The sequence below is a fragment of the Branchiostoma belcheri genome, unplaced genomic scaffold (assembly GCF_001625305.1).
Source record: "Branchiostoma belcheri isolate BF01 breed outbred unplaced genomic scaffold, Haploidv18h27 scaffold140, whole genome shotgun sequence".
Lineage (NCBI taxonomy): Eukaryota > Metazoa > Chordata > Leptocardii > Amphioxiformes > Branchiostomatidae > Branchiostoma > Branchiostoma belcheri.
In genome coordinates this window covers 354977-361047 of record NW_017802825.1, presented here as the reverse complement: position 1 = coordinate 361047, position 6071 = coordinate 354977, and positions in this window count along the sequence as shown.

The window sequence follows — 6071 nt, the reverse complement described above, 5'->3', positions numbered from 1 at the left end:
GTCAAAGGTCACATCCTGGCGCTTCGAACGCTCTTTGCGTCATCGCAAGTAGTGCGCGTGCGCTAACCGAACGCCTCAAAGGAACTTGGTGTGAAATACACACATAGAACGTGTCCTCCCCAGAAAAGTTTCCCTTCTAGCTCTGCTGAGGACGATTACCCCCAGGTCAATTGCCATACACCCCTCCCCCTCTCGATTCCCCACAAGTCATTTCCCCCGCCTGTAATCTGACTAATGGTAGGCGTTACAATTGCTTAAGTACATGGTTGCCAGACAGTGGTACCAAGCAAACTCCCCAAATTTAAGCTTTGGCTTTTTAGACGTGCTCTTAGGTATTTTTTAATCTGTTTTATTTGTTGTACTGGTATCTTTATTGCGTTAGCCAAACGGGTTGCAAATGGATATGTCTTGCAACAAATGCAAATATGACTGCAATCTGATATTAGAAAACGTTAAAATCGGTCTATCCCGAGTTGGTTTGAGCGAAATGAGGGTAAGATAAAATACGTCCCCATCTAGTGTCACTTTGTGCATGGGGGAGGGGGGTGGGTGGGGCGGATTATTCACTGATGTTTGTTGGCCCGGCGGTGTGCAGCTTTTTCCCAGCCCGGCTTCTGTAGGGCTTCTTGTAGTTCGCACGTCATCATCATCATCATCATCATCATCATCATCGGTAGTCCGTATTAGTCGTGGTTATACCGCCCCTTACGAGGGGACATACCCTTTCGTTAGCTTAATACAGGACGGGGTTCGCCAGGCCTCTGTCCAGGTGATGATGTAAATCACCATGTGTGGTGATATAATGTGGCTGATACGAAACAGAGGTTTACAAGGCCTCCATTTTGGTGATTTAAAGTAAATCACTAACTCCATACAGTAGCGTTTGTACCATCGCAAACCGGGGCATGCCCCTATTCTTTTTCGAAAGGTGCGGTGAGTTCTTTAACGTGCGTGGGTTGTGGCTCTCACCAAACACGGGACCTCCAGTTAACGTCCTATCCCCGCGACGTCCCTAGCGGAAGCTAGGTACTCATTTCCAACTGAGTTAAGGGAGGAAAGTCGTGTTTATTGCCTTTCCCTAGAGCACAGGATCGGTAACAAGGTGTGGTTCGAACCCGCGACCTCTGGGGACTGTTAGACGAACGCGCTACAGATTGCGGTACACGACCCCACGCACGTCGCACACGTGAAGACCCGGGAGCAGTTCTTGGTTTACGATTGATCACATAGCCTATCATAGGTAAGGTATAGCGGTGACAGCTTGCCAACAACTATCCCCACTCTCCCCACCATCCATCAGCAGACCGGAGGCAGAAAGCATCCGACGTCCTGTCCAAGTTAAATAGTCGCATTCGTTGACGGTATAGGCATGCAGTGCAAGATCTGGAACGCACTAACCAGCACGAAGGGCCAGGTGCATCCACTCTCAACCTTAGCCGGTTGGAAGGTAGAGGATCAGCAATACAAGGACACCGACAAAGGAAACAGTCAGTGAACTAAAAATATAACCACGGACAGGGAGACATGTCCAGACACCCCCCACAGCACAAGTGTTTTGTGGGAGGGTGGTGGTGCAATAGCCTAGTAGGTTACAATTCTACCTATCCAGCAAACAGAAAAACAAAAGGAACTAAAAAACACTGTTATCCCTGTCTAAGCATTCTCTGGGAGAAAATATAGGCCACAAGGGGCCACCCTCATGTAGAATTCAGTTGGATTAAAAATGCGAGTGGAGGCATCTCCTCAGAGGCTAGGGTGCCTTCTTGGATTAACGGAGTTATTAATAGTATAATGATGAATAAAAACCGGAGATGGGTGTACATTTAAGGTTGGAAAATATCTCCGCTCATAGACCCCGTTATTTTGCCTCTGTCTTGAGCCTTTGGCCTTGTGTCCCCGCCCAATATATCTCATTCATATCTTAACCCGAACTGAGGTCAAAGTGACGAGGGATCTGATACTGTCAAGAAGCGTAAACAGACCCAGGGCGTAAGCTTCAGTATACTGCTCAAGGCACGCAGAACTGTTTTGATCACAAAAAAATGGTATACGATACTCCAAACGTTTGTCTGCAAATTCTCTTCCCACGGTGCGTTTCCACGAATGCATGACTATGTCATGTCCATTTTGACAGGTGATGCACGCTATGAGGCATTGAACTTTAAGTTTTTGGCTATGAGGCATTGAACTTTAAGTTTTTGGCTTGTTTTCACACGCGTTTCTACTGGTAACAAAGTATCACCTGTTCTGCCATCGTTTGAACCTGTCAAAATGGACATGCTCTCTATCTGCACAAACAAGCGTGCAGCCATAATTAATACACGTTAAGGTGTTACCAACATTCTAACCTGTTCTGTTCGCAATCTTGTCAACACGGACAACCTTTCATGCACCCACAATGCAAGCTCTTGTCTCATTCCTCCGGCAAATGTTTTTTTTTTATAAGACATAAAAAGTACTAGTAAATAGACAAGACATTGTGACGGGCCTAAACACATGGCCATTTCGCCACCTAAAGATTTTATCTACCATTCCTATCATAACTTTTAAAGTTCGCGTTGCGAGAAGCTGAAAAGACTCACGGATGCGTGGCGACAGGCTCATGTCTCCGTGTAAGAAAACTATTTGTGCCAGTCAAATTGACATGTACAGAAGCTCCAAACAGCGTATTCATACAATTTACCACGGAGGACGTCCGGACCAAGGTAATCTTCGTGCTGAAAATTCTAATTGCGACACACACACACACACACACACACACACACACCTAGAACGTGTCCTCCCCAGAAAGTTTTACTCTCTGTTAGGGACGATTACACCCAGGACAATTGCCACCCCCTCCCATCCCGAAGGTCGATTCCCCACAAGTCATTTCCCCCGCCTGTAATCTGACTAATGGTGGCGTTACAATTGCTTAAGTACATGGTTTCCAGACAGTGGTACCAAGCAAACTCCCCAAATTTAAGCTTTGTTTTTTAGACGTGCTCTTACTATATATAGGTATTTTCTAATCTGTTTTATTTGTTGTACTACTGGTATCTTTAATGCGTTAGCCAAACGGGTTGCAAATGGACATATCTTGCAACAAATGCAAATATGACTGCAATCTGATATTTGAAAACGTTAAAATCGGTCTATCCCGAGTTGGTTTGAGCGAAATGAGGGTAAGATAAAATACGTCCCCATCTAGTGTCACTTTGTGCATGGGGGAGGGGGGTGGGTGGGGCGGATTATTCACTAATGTTTGTTGGCCCGGCGGTGTGCAGCTTTTTCCCAGCCCGGCTTCTGTAGGGCTTCTTGTAGTTCGCACGTCATCATCATCATCATCATAATCATCATCATCGGTAGTCCGTATTAGTCGTGGTTATACCGCCCCTTACGAGGTGACATACCCTTTCGTTAGCTTAATACAAGACGGGTTTCGCCGACAGGCCTCTGTCCGGGTGATGATGTAAATCACCATGTGTGGTAATATAATGTGGCTGATACGAAACAGAGGTTTACATGGCCTCCATTTTGGTGATTTAAAGTAAATCACCAACTCCATACAGTAGCGTTTGTACCATCGCAAACCGAGGCATGCCCCTACTCTTTTTCGAAAAGTGCAGTGAGTTCTTTAACGTGCATGGGTTCTGGCTCTCACCAAACACGGGACCTCCAGTTAACGTCCTATCCCAGCGACGTCCCTAGCGGAAGCTAGGTACTCATTTCCACCTGAGTTAAGGGAGGAAAATGGTGTTTATTGCCTTTCCCTAGAGCAAAGGATCGGTAACAAGGTGTGGTTCGAACCCGCGACCTCTGGGGACTGTTAGACGAACGCGCTACCGATTGCGGTACACGACCCCACGCAGGTCGCACACGTTCCTGGTTTATGAGTGAACACATAGGTAAGGTATAGCGGAGACAGCTTGCTAAGATCTATTCCCACCCTCCCCACCATCCATCAGCAGACCGGAAGCAGAAAGCATCCGACGTCCCAGATGTCCAAGTTGAATGGTCGCATTTATATATTCGTTGACGGTATCGGCATGCAGTGCAAGATCTGGAACGCACTAACCGGCACGAAGGGCCAGGTGCATCCACTCTCAACCTTAGCCGGTTGGTAGGTAGAGGATCAGCAATACAAGGGACACCCACAAAGGAAACAGTGAGTAGGTGAACTAAAAATATAACCACGGACCGGGAGACATGTTCAGACACCCCCCCATAGCACAAGTGTTTCGTGGAAGGGTGGTGGTGCAATAGCCTAGGTTGCAATTCTAACTATCCAGCAAACAGAAAGACAAAAGGAACTCAAAAACACTGTTATCCCTATCTAAGCATTTTCTGGGAGAAAATATAGGCCACAAGGGGCCACCCTCATGTAGAATTGAGTTGGATTCAAAACGCGAGTGGAGGCATCTCCTCATAGGCTAGGGTGCCTTCTTGGATTCACGGAGTTATTACTAGTGTAATGATGAATAAAAAACGGAGATGGATGTACATTTAAGGTGGGAAAACATCTCCGCGCATAGACCCCGTCATTTTGCCTCTCTCTTGAGCCTCCGGCCTCGTGCCCCCGCCATGGCCCAATATACCTCACACATATCTTAACCCGAACAGAGGTCAAAGTGACGTAAACAAGCCCAGGACGTACGCTTCACTATACTGCACAAGTCACGGGGAACTGTTTTGGTCACAAAAACAATGGTATACGATACTCCAAACCTTTGTCTGCAAATCCTCTTTGCTACGAACGCATGTCAATGTCAGTCTGATAGACCACAATTAGATTTTCTTCCGTCCTTCCGCGCTCTGGGCGGCAATGGGATAAGGTTGAGAGCGGATGAACTGCACCCGGAAGTACCGCTATGGTTGGAACCTTCCTTATGTGTTTACTAAGAGGAACGAGGTGCGATTTACATTAGTTGAACATACGACCCACCCGCCATGGCGTTCTCACTACTCGATCACGTCATACGCTGGTATGGCGGGATCAGGTAGTTACCAAATCACCTACAAAATATCACAAACACAATCACCAAATTACCTACCAAATATCATAAAGATCAATTCATAGCTTCTAAAATTTACGAAAACAAAATACTTTCCGCAACTCAAAGTCTGAGTTTTCCGACTTCTTGTTTGAGATGTTTAGCTTGGGTGCCATCCTGTTTGTATGCCAGGGCTCCCATACGTATACTCCTCCCTAAGAAATTTATGGGAGGAGGATGAAAGCCCCGGCATACAAATAGAATGGCACACAGGCTATAAAATGTTGCCTTTTAACTATTTTTCTAAACCATGTTAACGGTACGAAATACGTCTTGTGTAATGTACTAATGGTCATATCTATTTAAAGATCCTTTGATTAATAGACTATAATCATGGATCGTTAAATGCAGGTCCAAACCTTGATAACGACGAGCCAGGAACCGAGATCATAAGCACCGGAACAGCACTGTACTTCTTCTCCGTGTTCGGTAATGTAGTCGACTGCTGCTCCGCATGGGGGCGTCTGTGGCCAAGAGACCTTGGGGTTCATTTCCTCCCCTTCATGCAACAGCGAACCATAGTAGGCCATTTTTTTCTAATTCATAAATATATTATAGTAAAAATCCATAGCCATTCCGTCACGACTCAACTGGAAACATATAATGTGATGTTGTTGCGCCATGTTTTTGTAGCGCAACGGCAGAGCGTTCGGCTCGGAACCAAGAGTTCCCGAGTTCCAATCCTGCCATGCCACCGATCCAGTGCACTTGGAAAAGGTACGTGGCAAGAATTTGTGAAAATAAGTCTGTTGTACGTGCAAACGCAAACACATGGCTTTTTAGATATAAGATTAAAAAAAAACCCTTAAGTGTGCCATCGCCATGTCTTGAAAAAAGGTTTGGATATTTAAAAAAGGAAGAAATTTATTGCCTTGGTTTGTTGGATTAATTGTAACATTAGTCTGGTGCCATTTACACGTCGAGATAAGAGAGTGAAAATTCAGTTCAGTCAGCTTTAACTAAAGAGGACGTTTAGAACCATGAATATTGAAAACAACAGATTGACCCAGTCATAGTTATTACATTGGTCTTTGTCAT